The sequence below is a fragment of the Fukomys damarensis genome, unplaced genomic scaffold (genome assembly GCF_012274545.1).
Source record: "Fukomys damarensis isolate Sample0158 unplaced genomic scaffold, DMR_v1.0_HiC HiC_scaffold_39, whole genome shotgun sequence".
In the NCBI taxonomy this organism is placed as follows: Eukaryota; Metazoa; Chordata; class Mammalia; order Rodentia; family Bathyergidae; genus Fukomys; species Fukomys damarensis.
Genome location: NW_022900951.1, coordinates 38092688 through 38115652, shown reverse-complemented (window position 1 = coordinate 38115652; position 22965 = coordinate 38092688). Strand labels below are relative to the sequence as shown.

Sequence of the window (22965 nt, the reverse complement as noted above, 5' to 3'; positions counted from 1 at the left end):
CAATTTGTGAACCATGGTTGTTACTTTTGTTGTTTGAGATAATGCTTTGAACTAGCTCTTTCTATGTCTGCAAGTGCTTTGACAATACTAGAGGCCAAACCCCTCTTTACTGGTATCTTTAATACTTTAATATTATCAATTGTGTTGGCAGAGAGGATGAGATCACCAATACTGGCTCTGTGTTTCACTTTTGTGAAATCGCATAGCACCATGGCACTGCTGCAGTTGGAATGCTATGTCCGGAACATTGGCAAATCTGACATTAGGTAAGCTTGCACTTTTGTACTTAGGAATGATGAGTCACACAAATTAACACAACACTGAGATTCTACCTTACCCCAGAAAGAATGGCTGCCATCAAGAAATCAAATAATAACGAGTGCCAGAGTAGCTGTAGGGGAAAAGGAACACTCTGCATCGTTGGTGGGAATGTAAACTAATACAACCACTATGGAAATCAGTACAGTATGGAGATTCTTCAAAAGAAAACTAAGACTAGAAATTCCATTTGGCCCAGTTATTCATCTTCTGGGTATCTTCCTGATAGTTAAAGAAATCATATTACAGTGATACATGCATACTCGTGTTTACAGCAGCACAATTCATAAAAGCTAAATCTTAGAAATGGCCCATATACCCATTAACAGATAAATGAATAAGGAAAATGTGATATTTACCACAATAGGGTACTGCTCTGCCATCTTTTAGAAAAATATAAACATGAGTCATTTGTAGGAAAATGGTGCACATTGAGACTATAATGTTAAGTGAAATAAATCAGACTCAGAAGCTTAAATATCACATGGTTTGTCTTACATGAAAAACCCAGAGTAAAAATAAAGGGAAAAATAAAGATAGAAGTAGGGAAATCGATCATTTTCAAGGGGGAAAGAGATCAAGAGATGGAAGGAGGGAGAGGGAAGAAGTGATAGATGAGAAAAGGAATTGGGATGTGCTATGTGCACGTACCAACTCCAAAACTCCATGAGGGATTTAAACATTATGTACCGAAAAATGTACAAAAAAGGAGAGCAAGAGATGGGAGTAAGGGAAAGGAAAAAAGATGAAAAAATGAATTAAGATATGTACATATATGAAATTCCCACAAGGCATCTCAACATTATGTACTATACACATGCACTAATAAACTAAAAGTTAAAAAATGAAAAAATCATTGTGAACCATTAAAAAAGGAAGGATGGGGTCTGGGGATTTAGCTCAGCAGCACTGCCTTACAAGTACAAGGTCCTGAGTTCTATCTCCCGTGGTACCAAAAAAAAAAAAAAAAAGGATGAGTCTATTAGATTTGTTCCATAAATAAACATTTTATATCATTGTTCTTTTCATAAATTTTGTCCCGACTTATACAACATAATAAAGGACATTACTGACAGACTGCATATACTACTGGAGCTGTAGTTATTCCTTTTCTTAATTTGTATAAATTTGAGTTGATGACAATAAAAATTACTTCTAGTTAGCACTCTTTCCCTCAAATGAAGTTCTGTGTCAGTATAAGAATTCAGTAACAAGATCACAACAGAAGCATTATAATTTTTAAAAAATTAACATACAGTAGCTGTAAGTCTCAAAGTAGCGAAAGTATAAGTCATAGGGTGATAATTTAATTTGTCTATTGGTGTTTTAAACCTATCTGATAAATGATATACTTTGTGAATAAGAAGTCATCAAAAGAAAAGTCTTATCATATGCTTAAGTTAAAAAATGCCCAGTGATGGCAAACCTTTTAGAGACAATGCTAAAACTGCAATCCAAAACCCACTGATTTCATTGCAAAATGCCAACACTGTAATTAAACCTGAATGAATACTAAGGTTCTAGTTTAGAAAAAGCAATTTCCTACATTAACATCTTTTGTTTTAATAGAAAAACAGTTAACGCACATGCCATAGGTCTAAAATCTTGGAAGAATTAAAATGCAAGTTATGATTTGAGTAGAGGATTTACCTGATTTGATGGAAAAACCTGGTAGCAGATTGAGGCCTGAGGCCCATGCATCTTGTTTTCTGATTTTCAGTTTGTTCCTAAAAACTCATTGTTCTGGTGTACCAGAGTTAGGACTTTTAAAGGAAAAAATATGTTCCCATTCTAGTCCCAAACACCCAAGTTTTATGAAACAACAACAAATCAAACAAACTCAAACACTTGTAACAATTTGCAAAGGGATTTATATAATAATACATTAAATCACTATTCATAGGTACTTGACAATGAATTAACTGAACTGTTTTCTTCTACATACTTGAATCCTGAAATGTTTCCCTTCTACATAGCAATAAACACATAATATCAGTAGTGGAATATTAGATATAATAAAGGCAAATAAAAAGCAATACAAAAAGTGTTACTGATAGGGGAATTTCTTGAGTGATATTTGATAGGAGGAAGATGTGCTGAACTCAGGCATTATTTTCTCAAGAATTCTTGTGCTTTTCCTGCTCTGTCCTGCTCATTCCTTTAGGTCTGCAAAGGCTTCTGCATAGGTTTTACAGTGAGTCACACTGGTGAGTGATTAGAGATTGAAGGGTGGGAAGAAGGGAAAAGATAGGATCTTTCTTTTTCTGTTTCAAAGCTTCAAGAGATGCTTTGAGATGATTTCATCTCTTCCTGAGATAGGACTGCTGCTGCAGTCCCTGCTGGCCGACCTTGGTCCCTGGGCTGAGAATTCCTTCTTCCCTTTGACCCTCTAGGTTAAGGGCTATAGTCAGTCCCTACATTTTTGGCCATTTCTAATTTGTCTCACCACTCTGCTCCTTTCCTCTTTGTATGAGTTACTCATTGTGTTCAATTCCATCTGATGCAAACCATTCAAGTTTCTTCTGTGTTTCTATTTAGACTGATGTACTGTGGATTTGGTGGATGAAGATGAAAAAGTGTGAACCTGTGAAAGGGTGAGTGAGATAGTAAATGCCTGTAGTTCAACCACCTTTGAATAAAAGGAATCATCACTCTGGTTGGCACTCAGGCATTACAAGTAGATAGTTGTAAAATAATATTGAAGCCATAGATAAAGTGACTGAAATTGGACAACTATTTATATTTTTTATGCTTACAGTAAAATTGTTCCTGATAACCGGATTGCAATTACAATTGCATTTTGGAATATGTTGATTCAGCTAATGTCATGGATACATAGGCATGATTGCTATTAAATTTTAAAGGTTTGGCACCAACCATCTGTTCTGCTTCTTCCTTTAATAGAGTTTTGTTAAACAAAGCTTTTGTTAAAACACATTTCTGCTTATTCAAATGGTGTTATGGGTTAAATTATATCCCCCCAGAAGAAAAATATGTTGAAGTCCTAACCCCTGGTACTTAGGAATGTGAATTTATTTGATGTAAAGTTTTTGAAAATGTAATTGAATTGAGGTCTTACTGGATTAGGGCGTGCACTGATCCAATCACCCCTTTCTTATAAAAAGAGAAGAGAGATGTACTCATCTGCAAAAGAGAATGCAATGTGATGGTACAAGTAGAGACTGGAGTGATGAATCTGTTAGCAAAGGAATGTCAAGGATTGCAGGTGGCACCAGAAATTAAGAAAATGGCATGGGGCAGATTCTTCCTAGAGTTTTCAAAAAGGGGGAGCTTGCCTCTTCCAACAGCTGACACTTGCCACCAGAGCCATGAGAGAATACATTTCTAAGTCTAACTCGTTTAAAACCACTCAGTCTCAGTTTGGGGCATTTTGTTATAGGGGACCAAGGAAAATAACATATGTTTTTATTAATGTAGGAAAGATAATAATCATAATGCTGAATATGCCTTTTTTCTGCTTTTGGTATTAGGAAGTACTGGTTTTATAAAATGAGGAAGATCTGATCCTCCTTTGATTTTTCTGGAAGAGATTGTGAATTCTCTTTAAAATTCTGATAGAATTGTCTAGTGAACCAGGTCCAAAGATTTCTTTTTTTATGAGACTTTAAATTATGAATTAAATTTCCTTAAGCATAAAGTTATTCATATTATCTATTTCATCTTGTTTGGTTAGTTTTAGGTTTTTGCGGAATTGGTTCATTTCTTTTGAATTGACAAGTTTATGAACAAAAAGTTGTTTGTAGTATTCCTTATCTTTTTGAAGGGTGAAAGATTAATGTTGATATTCTTTAGTTCATTCCTGATATTGGTGATTTGTATATTTTATTTTTATCAGTCCTACTACTCTGTTTTTTTTTTTTTTTATTTCTTTTGGCAATACTGGGAATTGAACCCAGAGTTTGCTGAACTACATTCTCAGCTCTTTCTGGTTTTTTTTTTTTGTTGTTGTTTTAATAGGGCCTCTCTATGTAATCCAGGCTGGCCTCAAATTCACAACAGTCCTCCTGCCTCAGCCTCCTGAGTGCTGGGATTACAAGCATGTACCACCATGCCCGGCCTTGATTTCTTTTGAAGAACTAGATTTTTGTTTCATTCCTTTCACCCCTTTTTCTGGCTTCCCATTTCATTGATTTAATTTCTGATAAATATTATTTTATCCTCCTCCTTGCTTTGGGTTTACTTTTGTAGTTTCTTAAGAATAAGAATTTAGACTATTCTTTTAGACCTTTTCTTATTCCTAATGAAAATTTTTAGTGTTATAAATTTCATTTTCAGCATTGCTTGGGCCTTATCCTTCATATTTTAATGTTATATTTTCATTTGTACTAATTTCTGTATGTTTTAAATTGGCTTTTGAACTTAGTATTTGATCCAGGATTTAGAAGCATGTTATTTTCCACATTTTTAGGAACATTTATGTCTTTTTTTATTGTTGTTGTTCCATTCTATTATGGTTGGAGAACAATTGTTTTGTTTAGCTGCGGCACCACTGAGCTAAATCCCCAGCCCAAGACTTCAATTCTTTTAAATTTGTTTTATGGCAAAGCATGTTGTCTATTTATGCTTCTTGAGAATTTGAAAACATACATTCCACTGCTGTTGAGTGGTATGTTTTGTATGTCAAGTTGACCCTTTTGGTTGATTATGCTGGTCAATTCTTCCGATTTCTGTCTAATAGTTTCATCAGTCGTTGAGAGTGTAGAGAGTTGAAGTTTCTAACTGTGTCACTTTATCTATTTTTCATTTCTTATCTATTATTTATTGCTTTGCATATTTTAAGGCTCTTTATTAATATTGACTCTTTCTATGTCCTGGTGTGACCCTTCTTTTTTGCCTACCTCCCCTTTTCCCAACTCCTTGTATATATTGGGCAAGGACTTTACCACTGAATCATAACCCCAGCCTTAGCTTTCTAATATAAAAAACTGTCTAAAAGAATATTGTCTTTACCCTGCAATATTCATTATCTCTTAAAGAATAAGTCTATGGGTCATACTTTATTTCTTGGGTACTTTATTTGCCCTTACAAATAGTTTTGAATGAGTCTTCTAGATCTTAGGGAAGTAACCATTTTTTTTTTTTTAGTTTATTGGTACATTTTAGGTATACAGTACAGTTACATTCATCATTGGGATCTTGTACCTTTACATGACAGGTCTTGGTGCTCATTTTTCCCCTTGTCCCTGCCCTCCCTTCACCCCCCCTCCCCTCCCTGTTTACAAACACTTTATTTCCATTTTTTTCATTTTCTCATATTTTTTTCTTTTCCCTTATTCCCTTTCCCCTACCCTTCCCAATTTCCCTACACCTTTAGCTCTTTTATTCCTGTTTCACACTGTTGATTATCTCATTAAGTAACCATTTTCTTATAAGCTATTAAACATTTAATTTAATCAGGTCAAATTACTAAAGAAAAATCTATGGTAAAAATAATCATCAAACAAAATATACTTAAATATATTGTTGATTAAAATACATTAGGGCATCTACATTCTGTTTTACAACAAAAGTAGAAAAGTGCTGGGAAGCAAATATAATTTCTACATTGTAAGAGCTTATAATTGTGCTGACTTCCTTCTTTATCTTTTATAGTTGAAAAGTTACATTATTTGCAGTAGTTTTGTTTATGTATTTAATTTTATGTTGTTAAATCTATGAAGGACAAGATAATCAATAAAAATCTGATTGCTAAAGGAGAAAGGGGGAGGAGCAGTAAATATACTAATTTTACAAGCAAATGTCGAGCCATTTGTTTTTCTAAGTATAAATTGAAATTAAAGCAGTTAGTATTACAGGATAAAAATTTATGAAAGCTAAGGGAGGATCAGTATATTTCTGTTTAAACATATTAGACAAGAAGTGTTTGTCTTTAGGTACTAACAGTTTTTAAGGAAATCGTATTTATTTCTTTATTTTTAAGTGACAGGCAGAAAGAAAATGGGAGAGGGGACAACAGTGAAAAAATAATTAGCACATCTTTAGAAGCTAGGAAACAAATGTTACCACCTCCCTTCCTCCTTTCTAATAGAAAGTGCTGATGGACAAAATGCCATGAAATTTCTTCTGATTCGGGCTGTTAACACTGAAATGCTCAGGATGAAGTACTGTATCTCAGAAGAGCTGAGGAGTGGTGCTAAAAATAAAAGAGTTGTTCTAAAAGTTTGTACAATGAACTGTTAAGCAGCCAACCCCCAATCCTAAAGAACACTCTTCCTAGAATGGCACTGGAAGCTACAGCTTATTCTGAGGATGCATTGTACCAGAGAAGCTCTGAATTCCAGGCCATCAAACAGCAACAGTAGAAAGATGCAGCCATATTGAAAGAAATGAGGATGTGAAGGTTCTTAGTCTGTAACACTGTTGATAAGTGGTGGAAACTTTAAGAGGAAGGGCTTAGTGAGAGGTTTCAGGTCATTGGTGGAATATCTTAGGAGATGCTGGGTCCCCACCCGTCCTTTTCGCCTTTCTCTCTTTTTTGCTTCTTGACCATGAGGTGAGTAGTTCTGCTCCACCATGCACCCCCACCTATGATGTGGTGCTTCACCACAGGCCCTAAAACACACTCCAAAACTGTGAGCCAAAATAAACCAATCCCTCTCCCTCTCCTCCTCTTCTCTCCCTCCTCCCCTTTCTCCCTTCTTTGATATTTACAAATGTCTACACAATCCCTTCTTCATGCCATAACTGTGGCATCAATATTTGCAAATATCAGAGATGAGAGGTGATAAAAAGTTGATCACAAATGGAAAAATGAAACCACAGACTGTGTCAGACATTTGGCTAGTGTGAGTCCAATGTCAATGTTCCATTTGACATAGATGCTCAAAAAGATACACAGAAAGGCTTAGGATAACCTTCACATTTTAGCACTCAGATTTTGAGACTCAGAAAGAAAGAAAATGAGGAAAATACTGATAAATCCAAGGAAGTGACTCAGTAATGAGCCTATGCTCAATAATGGGAAGTTCTGGCTGACACTTAGATTTGAAGGGCCAGAGAAACTGACATCTCCACTTGAGTGCTCAGAATGTCCATATCAGCCATTATGAGAAATTGAATATAGAAAATCTCTCACGAGACAAAAGTGAAATGTTGAAAAATGATGAATGACAAGGAAAAAACACACCTGTCTTTCTTTCCTTCCTCTTTCCTCTTCCTCCTCAACAGAGCATATCATTAATATCTTCTGAAATATGTCTAATTTTAAACATTAAACGTAAGAGAAATATGATTTTGAAATGTGTATTATGCATCATCAGGGAATATGTTTGAGGACTTAACAGTTTTGGGAAAGCAAAATGTGTAGGAGACTCAACACATAAAGCTGAAGAACATTGTTTCTTAATTCGAAGGGATTTTCCTCTACAAGTTACTAATAGCTAAAGTGGAAGTCTTATATACTACACATTGGATTCCCAAATTATTTCCTTTGAACTTATTCCAATAATTAACTCTCCAAAAGATGAAAATTAAGGCAGGTACAGTCTAGGAATAAGGTAGATGAGTACTAATAAGGAATCACAATTGTTATACGACGTGTCTGGGCAGTGATTCATAGTAAGCAGAGTAATATAAATGCTTTCCGTATTCATGGGTTCCACATCCATGGATCAAGCCATCACAGATCAAAAATATTTCTAAAATTATATCTATGTTAAATCTATGCAGCCTTTTTTCTTGTTATTCTCTACTTGTCATTGTTCCCTAAACACAGTGTAACAACTATTTACATAGCATTTACATTGTAGTAGGTAAAAGTCATCCAGAGGTTATTTAAAACATAGGGAAGATATGTGTAGTTTCTATGCAATTCCTATACCATTACATATGATAGACTTGAGCATCCCTGAATTCCGGTATCTCTGGGGGTCCTAGAACCAACCAACCCCTCTCCCACCCCCTGTGGATGTATTAAATATTATTTTAACCATAAATCAATAGCATATTAGGGGAGAAGGAAATCAACATCAGGTAAGAGTGCTGCATTCTGTTAAATTTATGAAATGTTGAAGTTTAGAAATAGGAGAGAAAATCTTGTTTATTTTTACCATAAGCCTTGTAGTCAATATTTTATTTGACAGGGTCTTACTATGTAGCCCAGGCCGCCCTGGAACTCATGGGAATCCTCCTGCTTCAGCCTCCTCAATGCTGGAGTTATAGGTGTGCACCACCACACCTGACTTCAGTGTTCAGTTTTAATCATGTAATCCATTGAAAACTGTTTTGGAATTCAAATAATACCTAACAGCATTGTTGTATGTTATCGCAGTTTTTAAAAAAGGAAAGAAATTAATGGCCCTAAGAAAATTATCAGAGGAAATCTAATATAAATTATCTTTGAGTGGGGGTGTTGTGAGTGAGTTTACTTTAGTTTTTGAACTTTTCTTTTTTTCTGAGAACAGGATATTATTATGTTTCTCAAGCTGGCCTCAGACTCTTGATCTTGCAGGGCATGATGGCACATGCCTGTAGTTCTAGCACTTGGGAGGCTGAGGTAGGAGGATCGCCGAGAGTTCAAGGCCAGCCTGAACTATATAATGAGACCATATCTCAAAAATATAATAATAAAACCTGTATAAATATGTATGTGTATAACTGACAGATATCTAGAGTAATAAACCCCAATCTGAAAGTGATTTTACCTGGGAATTAGTGAGATTGGGAAAGAGAGCAGAAAGAATTACTTTTTTATCTGTACTGTGTGTACTGTGTAAATTTTTATAATAAATATTAACTTGTGGGAAGCTGAGGCAAGATGATCACCAGAAGTTTGATGCCAGCCTAGGCTACACAGTGAGTTCAAGGCTAGCCTGGACTACATAGCAAGACTCTCTCAAAAAACCCAAAGTATATTATATGTATAGTTATATCATAATATAACCCTCATCTTCTATGTTGTTACAAAACTAAATAAAATATACAAATTCACTATTCAGTCAGCCAGCATTCACACTTACATTCTCACTACGTGCTTGATTCTGAGGAGAGAAATAGGTTCTAATGAATTCCAAATGAGGTGGGAGAAAGTACACAATAGTTATTTACTATTTACTATTCTGTTACAGAAAAGAATACAGAGACATTATCTCAGGATAAAACTAGGGAAGATTTTATAAAGGTGACTTTTGACTTAGATGAACAAAAATTAGGAGGTTGGTAGGCAACACTTTGAGAGAGGTAGCAATTTGTTAAAGGCACAAAAGTGAGGCATGTACAAAGTAGCCAAGACCACTAACTATCTATGTGGTCACACTTTCCCAAAACTGAACCTGTTGCAGCTAAAAACTATGGATAACTATCTCCCTCAGGGGATTGCTGTGAGGAAAATGAGATGATAGGTTGAGAAGGATATGAAGGAAATCTGGCTGCTACCTCTTCCATCCGCTGATTTCTAGGGCTGACTTGACTGTTTCACCGTGGGTTATTGTCATTTTCTCCCTCACTGTTCCTCCAGAAGTTATCTATGTGATAGATCAGCATAATCTTCTGTCCAGCATAGTTCTTCATACACAGTATTTACTCAAAACCCATTAAAACTTTTTTAAAATGTATGTTCAGAATTCCACCGAATGGTTCTATGTAACATTCCCAGAACTGCCCTGCAATCACTGCTGGGGTCCCCGCTCTCAATGTGGGCCACTGTGGTGTGTTTAATAAGCATCCATTCATGGTATACAAACCTTATTTTATGCTTACAAGCTGAGGCTGCTCTACCATATAGCAGTCAAAACACAGCCAGAATCCATTCATGATTACAGTTCAAGGTGTAAATGAACACCACTGAAAGTTCCAAATCTCACTTCAGGAAGTTCTTCGAAGTATGGTCTTTAATATAATGAATGCCCAATTGGAAGAATAATTTTATTTCACTGTGTTTTTGTTCTTGGAAGTCAACTATATATAGTTAATTTAAAGAAATTACTTCCTTTCTTTGCTTCTAGTTCTATAAACTCCTTTGTGAACCAGCTCGATGGTTATAAAACTGCTGTCGACCCCAGGCCTATAGCGTATTTTGTATGTTTTGAGAATACTCTATAATATGCACACAGATGATTCTGCAGACTCATTATCAGAAGTTGTCCCTGGAATATTTCTTTCCATTTGGGTTCTAGGTTTCATTCAAAATATCTACAAACTCTAAACTGGCCCTATCTTGACAGCCACGTAGCCAGTCGTGACACTGTTGAGATTCACTACGTTTTGGTTTGCCTCTTGCTATTGTTTGCTGGTACTGTTAACATTCCAGGACCTTGTCATGCTAGTACTATGGTGGCTGAGGCAAGTTTGAGGGCAGCCTGGACTACACGAGTGAGACAATTGCCTTTGTCTTTGCGGTCAGTCCTTGCTGCAACCACTCTGAGCGCTGGCTCCCACCCCCTTGACTCCTGCCAGCCCCATGCCAGCAGCTGTACTTCCTACTGCTTCCTTCCCCAAGCACATTTCTCTGAAGGTGGGTTCAGGACAATCAGCTTTCCAAATTCCCATCATCTCATAAACAATAAGCAAAGCTGTAGTTTGGTGAGGTGATTTCAAACATAATGAAAGTTGGATGTGGAATTAATGGGACCAAGGATACAGCTTGGGGCCAGGGTTGCTGCTAAGGCAAACTGATCAGTGAAAAAAAGATGTAACTGGAGAATGAGTCTAGAGACGTACCTCTCCTACTCTCAGCTATAGTACTGATGATAAGCAATAGCGAGAGCTAGGGGGAAGTGAACTTACCACAAATGATACCTGATACCTTCCAACAATGAGCTTGCTTTCGATCTTCAGGGCCTCTGACTGAGATTAATTCCACCACAGTGCAGGCCAAAGAGGGTGAGGCCAAGCAGTAACAGCCAGGCCTCCTTATACCTAGTTTCAACGCCGTGACAAATATTTCAGGTGGACAAGATATGGAGAATCGCTGACACACCTTATCATCATATCTTCTTTTTTTCCTGATGGACAAGAGTCTAGTTCTCCACTTGCTATTCTTACTCACAAGGCAAATGTGTTCACAGGACACAACTCTTCCAAGGGAGCAGTGAAAACAGAAGCTTCCATTGGACCACGCGAAGCCTGCTGCCTAATTTCAGAAGCAAAGATTCCTTATGAGATAAAGTGACTCCAGAGGTGATACAGCTACATTTTAGGAGGACAGGGTCCTAAACTATGCTTTATGTTTTTTGTTGTTGCTGTTGTTTCTTGACACAGGATCTCACTGTGTAGTTGAGACTGACCTAGAACTCACAGTGTAGCCCAGGCTGGTTTCAAACTCACAGCGATCCTCCTGCCTCCGCCTCCCAAGTGCTGGGATTATAGGTGTGCAGCTCCACGTCCCACACTATGTGTTAGTTTTGCAAGGACCTTATTTTCGTGGAGAAGCAAGCCCTGTTTCCTTCCACAATCCATTTAGAAAGAGTCTCCTCTTCCTCACATAAGTCCCAGTGACCAATCAGGAGAAGCCTTATGGGTCCTTTCACCAGAGTGATTAACTAGTGTCTTTGTCACTAAAATTGTTCATGACAGAAAACTGGTTCTCCCTTTCCTGGATGGAGGGCAGAATGCTGGGGTTGGGGGTAAGTGGCTTAAGCTTGATTGACTTTTTGCTGTGAAGGATCTCTATTTTTTTTTTTTTTTTTTTTTTTTTTTTTTTTTTTTTTTTTTTTTTTTTTTTTTTTTTTTTAGGAGAAGAAGGTTTTCATTCCACTCGAACAATACTATCTTTCTATTTAATGTAAATAGTAAAAGACCTGAGTGAAGGATGTCTGATATCTCTCCAGAGAAACTGATCTGATAGGATATGCGCATTCATAAGAGATTTAGCTTCAGGAGTGAGCTCATGTGATTCTTGAGGTTGGCAAATCCAAAATCTGTAGTTCAAGACCAAAGGTTATCTGATGGGAAGAATTACTTCTTGGTTGGAGGAGTCGGTCTTTTATTCTATAAGGACCCTAAACTGATGAAGTCTGACAGGTCCCCTGAGTCGGACCCCCACCCAAGCAGACATGCTACCCCAACCCACAGGAGCACAGCGATAACAAGAACCCAGCCTGCTGCCTTCACCACTGCCCTGTTTATCAGCCAGCCCCAGGCCAATCATCTATAGGACTCTAAAATTTTCCATCCTCTTGACCAGTACCCTCTCCTCTAACTAAAATGCCCCATATAACCACACACACTCTCAGTGCCAACAGCCTTCTTGCTCTTGGCCCATCTGCACCCAGATGGCTTAGACTTTGCCTGCCTTGGTGGTCTCCATTGTGCCTCAGTCTGACCTTACAAAGTCCACCTACCTTATAGAGAGCTGTATGCTTTACTCAAAAGTCCACCAGTTTGAGTGTTGATGTCACCCAAAAGTATCTTCAGAGAAACTTCCAGAATAATGTTTGATCAAATATCTGGGCTTTGTGGTTCAGCCAAGTTGACACATAAAATTAACCATGGAAACACCTCTTTGCCTACTACTCTTCTCTTTCTTTGGTCCTCCCCTTCCATTTTTCCTCCAAGCTTTTTCCAACCTAAACTACTTCCAGATGTCTCTCAGAACTTTATCTGGTTCCTTGCTCCAGAGCACAGTACAGTATTATAGACTTGTCCACTCCCCTGTTACTTGAAATTCACTATGGCCCAGACATCCAACTTTCTTCTTACCAGCTTCCTTTCTAACCTTTTCTTTTGTTTAGGAACATAGTTAATGGTATGGCTATCCAACACCTTATGAAAGCTAGTAACCTGAGAGAAACTTCAATTTTTTCATCATCTCCTCTGCTCCTTACTTCTACCAGACCCCAGCAGCACCAAAGGAGGATGTTCTACTTATAGCATGTTTGCCTAAGAAATATCAAAATGAAATGTTGTCATTGTAAATGGATCTAACCAGCTGAATCTGATTATAGACTGTATTGGTCAACTTTCCCGTTGCTTTATGCAATATCTGACACAACTTAAGGAAGAAAGGTTTAATTCAGCTGATGTTTAGAGGAATTCAATCCATGTCAGCTGGCCTCAAGAAACATCATTGCAGAAAGTGTGGTGAAGAAAAGCTGCTTAGTTCATGGTGGCAGTGGAATAGAGCACGAAGTCAGTGCCAGAGAGGAACAGGCAAAGAATCAGACATAATACCCAAGGTCATGTCTCCAGGACCCATGAAGACATAGTCAAGAGGATGCTTTAGTAACCTACTAGGTACTTCCTAATACAATGAATTTGATAATTCAGGATCAGTGGTCACAGAGACCATGCATTTTGAGTTCCCTTGTTAAGCCAGATATTCAATGTGTCTAACTTTATTCACCAATGAATGATAGGCAGCGAGTAAACCAATATTGCTGGGCCTATGGATTCATTCTCCTTTATCCAGAGTGCTGGTTTTTAAGTTCTTACTTAGCATAACTACTATAAAACTCCTTTGTGGTTCTTTATAAACCCCTGCATGTTTCTTTCAGGGAACAAATTGTTCCATTTATTTACTGGCATGTTATCCTTTGCCTCAGAGGCCAATAGACCCAATTTCATAATGTATTTTGCAGTGTGAGGGAGTGAACCTCGCTGTGCAAGTGCTCTACCACTGAGCCACAACCCCAGCTCTTCACCCCTTTAAAAATTTTTATTTTGATATAGGATCTTGCTAAATTGTCTAGGTTGTTCTTGAACATTTGATCTTCCTGCTTCAGCCTACAGAGTAGCTGGAATTACAGATGTGTGCCACTGTGCCTAGCTCAACTTTATAACGTTTTAGCCCTTCGTGGTTTATATTTCATTCTTTGATGCTACTAATACAATTTCTGTTGATTTTTATTTCTTAAATATTTGTTGGATGCATCCCAAATGCCATTAACCTATTTGCAATCACATCTCTTCCCTAGTTTGCAGTAAACTTACCCTGCTTTCCATATTGCTAACTTTCTGCCTTATCCTCTGTTCCAACTCCCTGTGTTGGGTAAAAGTTATAGTCCAGATCTTAAGCATTACGCTAATCAATTCCATTCACAATCTACCTTTTTTTCCATTAGACAAGAGTTCATGAAGCTGGGTGCCAATTTAAGAGAGCCCTGTGTCTCATGTACCTCTTACCTTCAAATGAACTTCCATGTCTGTACTTATCTTAATTTTTGGTGATAATCAATTAGTCATAGTCCTCCGTGTATGCCACTCCTGCTATTCATCATCTTTCTTTAGCTGAGCTTAGTCTTAGGGGGTAAATATGATTTTAGTCAGATTTTGTAACAGACAGGGTCCTAAAAGCAGCAGATGGCACATTGCAATTAGGATCACTTGAGGAAGGGTTATTGGCAAAGGGTTTAAATAGAACATAGGTTGGATGAAAGACTACTGACAAGAGACAGTACAAAAAAAAAGACTAGAAGCAGCTGTCATCACCATTAAATCAGAAGAAATGAAGGGAAGGAGCTGTTGCTGGCAATAAGAATGAAAAAATAAATTTTGTGTAGCAGACCCCCTGGGCAGAACAAGGGCCTCCTGCAACGGGGCTGGGCCAAGACTACCTCTCTAGGAATAATAGGCCTAAGCACACTCACCTTTTTATGATTTCCCTACCACAAACTCCTTTGTTTCCTGGCTTCCGATCTACACAGCCTCTGGGGCCAGGAAGCAATAAGGAAAAGGGTAAAAAATGGATCTGGAGGACAAAGGACAAATATCAGCATAAACCTCATTCCAAAAACCTTGGGCCTGGGTCATTCTTTTGTTTTTTTATCATGGAGGAGCATCCAGCTTTTCTCTCCTACTAGATAGTGTCTCAGGGGAAGTCATTGCTTTGCCCAGATTTGGATGCACAGAATGTATCCGTGATGGCAAAATGTTTAGAGCTTCCAGTGATAACGAATAGCTGGCTGTGGCATGTATACCACAGATTCGCTGCCTCTGGCTTAGAATATTATAGTGTTCAGTGCACTTAAATGGCCAGGTTCACCTTTTCCTTTCACTCTCCTTCCTTTTTCCCTTAGAAGTGCCCACTATGGAATCGCTTCTTCATTACTTTGAGTTTGGTGTGTGTCTCTGGGCCCTGGGCAGTGTTGCTACCCTAGCCTCAGTCCTGAATTAAGGTGGGAACCTAGCAATTGTAGCTAATTTAGCCCTTCTTTCTATTCTCCAGGCATCTGGCAGATAGACTTTTCCACTAGATAGTCTTTTGCTGCCATCTTCTGGCATTCTGTCACCACACACTAGAATACTCAGGATATTGAATGAAGTCACATCTCACCTGGGAAGGTTGAAGGTGGGGATCGGGGGTGAGGAGTGGACAAAGTTCACCTTGCTGAAAAATCAGGAGGCCCAGGGCTGGGGATTTAGCTCAGTGGTGACACTGCATGCCTCACAAGTGCAAGTCCTGAGTTTAATCCTGGTACCAGAATAAAATAAGGTAAAACAACAACAACAAAACAAAAACAGCAGGCCCCAATAGCCCTAGTCTCCTGTTGGTCAGAGGGCAGGAAAACCTAGTACAGATTGAACATTTCTAATCTGAAAATCTAAAATTTAGAACTCTCGTGTACTAACATGGAGAATGCTACAAGTGGAAAATTCTGCACGTTTTCATGTGAAAGATCACAGTCAACATGCAGGCACACTAAAATAAAAATATATTGTATAAAATTACCTTCAAAGCCTGACATAGTGGCACACACCTGTAATCCCAGTACTCTGAAGGCTGAGGTAGGAAGATTGCAGTGAATTTGAGGCAAGCCTGGGCTACATAATGAGTTCATCCTATACATATCCAAATGAGTATTTTCCTTTTAGGACCTGCAGTCTTTAGAATCCAGCAAGTCATAGTCTTCTCCACACCATTTTATAACCTATGGGTTTGGGAGGTAACGGTAACCTTTCTGCTCAAGAGGGTCCCCTATCTGTAAAGTGTAGTAATTGTCCCAAGTTGAGATACATCTGTGCTCATGTTGGTATGAGAAGCAATTAGACCATTGGTCTCCACTGGATGTAAGCAGTGGTGCAGGGACTCAAGTAGATCGTTGGACTCAATGTCATCACCTTTAGATCCAGCCACCTCTGAAAGTGAACCTGGCTGAATGTGGCCTTCCACCATAGAATGCAGGCCTTGTGTCCTCTCTGGCCAGACATTGAAATTCTCAGTGGATCTCAGGGGATCTATGTCTAGTCTTCACCCTCTCCACATCTGTCTCTCATGGCTGTCTGTCATCCAGTCTCTGTGGTAGGGTAACACTTCATTCCTGGAATGAAGCTGTGATACAGGTGTTCTTTGGCTCAATCCCACACAATCAACCTTTCCCCAAAATGGTGCCTGGTTAACTCTCTCTGGCAATATGGCAGGTGCTGCACTGGGTTTTTCCTGAAACTCTAGATAGTCAATTTTGGGGTAAAGATTTACACTGGTTTTTGTTTTTGCTTTTTTTAGTTTATACCAGCTGTGCACTTTGCTTGGGGCTAACACTACTATATATATATGCTATCCCTTATTTCTCCATGAAACAGCCAACACTTCCAGGATTACCACTTTTCTGGGGCATTGGCCTCATCCTCAATTAAGCTGGTCATTTGGTAGTTGCCTCTGTGGCCCTGTGCTGAGGTGAGCCAAGATGCAGAGCCGGCTAGCAGTTGGCAGTTTGATACCCTTGGTGGGCAGGCGAGCTCTTCTTTGCTCTTTGGGGTGAGTGGATGGCCTTCTACTCCTCCTTATGCAGCAGTAGGTGGGCAGGAAAATTTTTGTATTTAGACTTGGATCCAACCCCAAGATACCTCAAAATATTCCAAGATTTAAAATTTTCACAACATTTTGGTCCCATTTTGGGTAAGGGAAGCTCAACCTGTATTTCAAGAAGCAGTAAAATACAATTGAAGTCTTTAATTATCAAACCATAAATCTTTTTTGCTGTTGCCATCATTCTAATGAAATGCTGATGTGCCAGCTACAGCTATCTCCTCATCTTTCCAGTGACATCCATATTCTAACTGCAAGCATGAATAAGGATCATACTTCTCTGCTACACTCGAGTGATTTCCCTAAGGACAAGAACTGGCGCGTGGGTTTTTTAAATTTATGTTTTGGTAGCAAAATATGCACAACATAAAAATTACTGTTTCAACCATTTTTAAGTATGTCATTCCATGGTATTAAGTACATTCATATTGCAATGTAACCATCAGTACTATTTATCTCTAGAAATTTCTCATCATCTCAAACAAAAACTTGCTATTCTTCCTGCCTACCAGCACCTGGTAACCTCTATTCTTCTTCCTGTCTCTATAGATTTGCCTAGTCTAGGTTTCTCATATAAGTGGAATAATGCAACATTCATCTTTTTGTGGCTGACTTGTTTCATTAAACATAGTAGCTTCATCATTCTTTCATGTCTTAGAGTTTTACTCTTTTTTGTGGCTGAGTAATATTTCAGTGTATGGATATAAACTTGCCAAAAAATAAAGAATATAATAAATCCCAATCTACATTATGTGCCATAAAAAATAGTCAATTTTTAGAAATGAAACATTAAAGGATATAGCTTAACTCCCCTTATCCAGCTCCCCAGTCCCTCTCTGCTTCCTTCCTGCCCAAAGACAACGATTGCCTTGAAATTGGAGTTCTTTACATTGTATATTTTAATATTTTATTATGTTTAGTTTAAAAAAATAGATTATTCTGTTGTTTTTAAGATTCACACCAATAGCACACTGTATGTACCATTTTGAAGTTTGAATCTTTTACTCTGCTTTCAAGATTCATCCCTGTGGATACATATAGGCCTAGTTCATTCAATCCTATTGCTTTATGGTTTTAAGCGATATACATATGACGAATGAGCCATCTTCCTATTGCTGAGCATTTGAGGTGTTTCCAAAATTATGTTTTGCTCTTATAAACAATGCTGCTATGCATTATTTGTATCCATACCATGTACCATTTGTATCCTAGTAACACATTTCCTTGAGCACAGCCATTTTCTGAGGTCCAGGATACATACTCTGAATTAGAATTGCTGAGTTATAGGCGATGCACATCTTCACTTTGGCTAGATACCATGAATTTCTACTATTAGAGCAAAATAGCCCTTCCAATTTGGACAGTATTAGAGTTCCCACTTTTCCACATTCTTGTAGCAAACTGATATTAGACTTCTTAGCATTTTATAATCTGGTGGGCATAAAATAATTTCATTGTCTTAGTTTTCATTTCTTTATTTTTGGTGAGGGAATAATCATCTCTTCATATATTTAGTTGTCATTTGAAGTTTGTTTTCTGTAAAGAGCCTAAGACTGATTGATATTTTAGAAATTGAAGGGGTTTTAAAACATAACAGACCAACAAAAGCTTGTGATGTATGTAGATCTGTTCCCTTCCAGAAGCAGTAAATGAAGGAATTTCAATTCCATGTTGTAGAGCTTGTTGCCACCAGATGCCAGCACTATACCACAATCTTGTAGTCCTGCTTTGCGGGAACATGTTTTCTATGAGTCAAGATGGTGGGTCTTAATCACATTAGGTACTGTACCTGTGGGTTTGTGCTGCTCAGGCTCAAGACATCACCCCAAAAATATGATTGTAGGAGACCAGAATATGCCACCCCAAAATATACTTGTTTGGGAGGGTTATTTTGAGCAACTATAGACACTGGGGTTAGTTTGAAAAGCTGGCCTTTTTAAAGAAAATGTACTTTTATAAATAAAATCTTCCAATATTATTTGTATCTAGAAAAGGGCTGATCTAGACAACTTTTATCACCACAGAGACGTTGATCTGCATAACAAGGCAATCTTTATTTACCTTACATTTCCTGTCACCCTCTTATAACTTGTGAATCTATCACTCTCTGGAAGTCCCGGGTCCCTATTCCTTCCTGTAGTTAAGGATGTTAGGTAAGCTTCCACCAACTGGCTGATCTTAGAGTTTTATATTTTGTGGGAGTCCCATGCGCATATAAGTAATTAAATCTGGTTGTTCTGTTGATCTCTGTTATGTTGACTCAATTTCTAGAGAACCTTAGAAGGGTAGTGGGAAGCTATTTGTCCCTTCCTTACACTGAACATTTGTATAAAAAATTTGTAAAAACATACTTAAGTAAATTTTGCTATTCTTTAGACAAAAATTACAAAGCAAGTTAAGCTGAGTCTAGAAATCTAAATGTTAGATTCCTGATTTCTGTTGTGCCAGTCTTAAAATGAGATGGTAATTAAATGTTGTAAATGACCCTCTCCAGTGATTATGTGCCAAGAACTGTACTAAGCAGACTTCACATTATCTCCATGTAACTCTTATCACAGTTGTATGAGTTAGGTGTCTTTACTTGTCTGTTGAAGAGGGAAAATTAAGACTTAGAGGGGCTAAGTAAATTTTCCACTAGCACATGGCTAGTTAAATGTCACAGCCAAACCAGGCAGACTGGTTGCAAAGTCTATGTTCCCCACTATTATGCTACTCTGGCTCTAAACATATGCAATTCTGCAATCAGCCTGTGTCTAAATCCCCTAGGCAGTTTGTGCCTAGGGATAAGAATAAACTTGAGCTAACAAGGGAGAATCCTTTCTAAAACTGTCTCCTGGTGATAAAAATGCATATGCTTGTTTCTGAGGTCATTTGTATCTTCTAGTAGCAAGCCACTTTTATAAACATTTTTTTCTTTCAAAATCAGTTTCTAAAATAATAACCCAAATTTTATTTCACTCTCATGTTTGCAAACTTTTTCTGAATTTTATAGCACCACCAAGAAAATACCTGTTTACTAATGCTGATGTATCAGTGTGCTTTCCAGCATATTTGCTGCTTTTAGGCACCTGTGCTAACAATATATCCCCCTCTAGACACATCTGAAAGAAGACATTGTCCTGTCTCTCTGCCTCTTGGATTTTATAGTTACAAAAAATTAGGGCCATTCAGATGACATTTGAGAGAATTTGACAAAATGGCTATCTGTCTGTTTTGTGTTGCTATAATAAAATACCAGAGACTTGGTACTTTTTAAAGAAAGGAAGTTTATTTAGCTCAGTGTTCTGTAGCATGACACCAGCATAAAGATTTTGGTGATGGATGTGTGGAAAATAGCATCACATGGCAAGAACATGTGCAAAAGAGAGCACTCATGAAGAGAGAGGGAGAGGAAGAGAAACAGGGAAAGGGTGAAGGAGAGAGAAAGAGAGGGGGAGAGGGAGACCTAGAAAGTAAGCTGAGCAAACCAAACTTGCTTTAAAACAACCTGATCTCATTATAACTAATCTAAGAAAAGCAATCCAATCTCTTGAAAGAAACATTAATCCACTCATAAGGACAGATCTCTCATGACCCCAAATCTGTTTTAAAGGCTCTACCACCTCAACACTCTTACAATGGAGTGGGGGTTAAGACTTAACATAAATTTTGGCAGGGTCAAACCATATTCAAACTATAGCAATGATCTCTGCATATGTAGTGAGTCTCCCTATGAACTTCATGCTGCTTCTCTGTGGAGCTAGGAGTACCCAAGTTTCCATCAGTGACAGTCTAAGAAGCCTCTTGGGAAATAATTCTTCAGAATAAATTGGATAGTTAGCTGTATCAACTACCCTTACTAATAACAGTGCCTATCTTGATTAGGGTGGGGGTGATTTTGAGTATTACCATGACTTGCGCTTAGCCAACCCCACTGACTGATGCTTACCCAAGTCCTGGGGTGGGAAAATACTGGCAGAATGGCTGTATTGAAATGCCTGGATTCAGACTTAAAGCAGTGCAGCTTTATTTCCACAGTGACATTTAAAATACAAAACCGAAGGGAGAATAAATTTAATTACTTCAGATGGAGCAAAAGCTCCAAATAACTCAGTAAGTTGGCCATGAGATCCTCTCAAAGTAAGAAAGGGTGAAGGATATAGATCAGTGCAAGGCCCTGGGTATAATCCAGAGAGAGAAGAGTGGAGAGGGAGATGGAGGTGGGGGAAGGAGGGAGGAGGGAGGAAGAAGAGAGGGAGAGAAGAGAAGCTTTATTCTGGTTCATAGCTTGGCAGGTCCATGATTGGTTGGCCCAGTTGCTTTGAGCCTGTGGTAAGGCAGCACATCACAGAGGGAACGTTTGGTAGAGCAAAACTACTCACTTTGTGACCAGGAAGCAAAAGAGAGGAAGAAGAGGGAACTGATATCCCACAGTTCTCTTCAAAGTCATGCCCCTAAAGACCTCCCCTACAGTCCTGTCTCTCTCTCTCTTTTTTTTTGGGGGGGTACTGGGGATCAAACTCTGGTCCTTGTGTTTGAAATGCAGGCACCGGAACCACTGAGCCAAATCCCCAGCCCTGCATCCTGTCTATTAATGATTCCACAGTGTCCTAATAGTGCCGCCCTGCGGACCAAGCCTTTAGCACATGGACCTTTGAGGGAATTCAACATTCAAACTGTAGAAACCATTAGGAATCAGGACAAGTCATATAAGAACAAATTAGAAGCCATGCATATTGGTATACACCTGCAATCCCAGCACTCTGGAAGGCTGAGGTAGAAAGATTACAAGTTGAAGCCCAACCCAAACAACTTAGTGATTTAATGAGATCCTGTCTCAAAATAAAAACATAAAAATGGGCTGGTGATACAGCTCAGTGTGAAGGCTATGGATTGGACCCCCAGTACTGAAAAAAATTAGAGAAATTTGCCCTTAGAGGTTCTTGTAGGATGTTATAACATAGCTTTATATGTTAACAATTTCTGGATCACATGAAGGAAAATAGATACAAGGAAAATAACATCCCAAAGTAAAATAGCATGAGCTTCATTCCCCCCTATATTAGTACAAAGTTCAGTCTTTATCTCTGAGTTCTTCTCTTTGTAACAAGTACAAGAACATGTTTAGCTACTCCTGATGAGTAGTACTTCTAATGAGTCCCCCTTCCTGTACCTAGCGGAGATAAAAAGCCAAACTCCAAGGGAGGTCCCCAAGGAGTTTCTGCTTGGAGCTCTGAGAGGGTCTCTTTCGTCTTTCCACGCAGTTTAATTCTATTAAGTGGCGTAATGATGATTGAGGTGTGTTTTTAATCTGGTATTGGGATCCCCTGTGTTACCCACCATTATATCCTATCCCAGACTTATGTTTCCAAGTTACAGTTCTTTACGTACCAGGCTTTCTTTATATCTCCACAGTTATGTACTTCCCTAGGGTTAAATTGTACAACCAGAAGGAGCTATGGTATGGAGTTTTCAGTTGGCCTTTTCACAAATCCAAGGCCATATTACCCTTCAGCAATGTAAATCCTGGTGTAGAACCAGCATCTTGGTTCATTTATTTCCAGGAAGGTTTTATCATCAAGGAGTTGCTATCCTTTTCATCATCAGGCCTTACCCAGAAACACCTGCAACCACCAAAACTAGTGTCAATAATTTTGAATCTCTGGCGCTAGATTTTGGCCTCAACTTCTTCCCTGGCAAAAGGTCCCTGGCAAGTTTTCTTCAGAAAACTTAGTTTCACAATTAATGGAAATGGGCGTGGGGTGGTGGTGGTAGAGGCTGGCTGGTTCTGCTCCAACTACCAAAAAAACAAAAAAAATGCTAGAGCTCCAACACTTCTTCTGCTTTCTGCTAACAGTGAGTTCCTATTTGCTTTGTTTCTGAATAACCAAAAGGAAACCTTTGATTTATTCCTTACAAAACAAGGAAATGTATGTCTCTATTGCTATAAGTAGAAAGGATTCTAA

The 22965-nt window shown here is 38.3% G+C and overlaps 1 pseudogene; it reads left to right on the top strand.

Annotated features, from left to right (window-relative positions):
* The first annotated feature begins 210 nt into the window (after positions 1 to 210).
* LOC104855270 overlaps positions 211 to 22965 on the top strand; it is a 100462-nt pseudogene continuing 77707 nt past the window's right edge.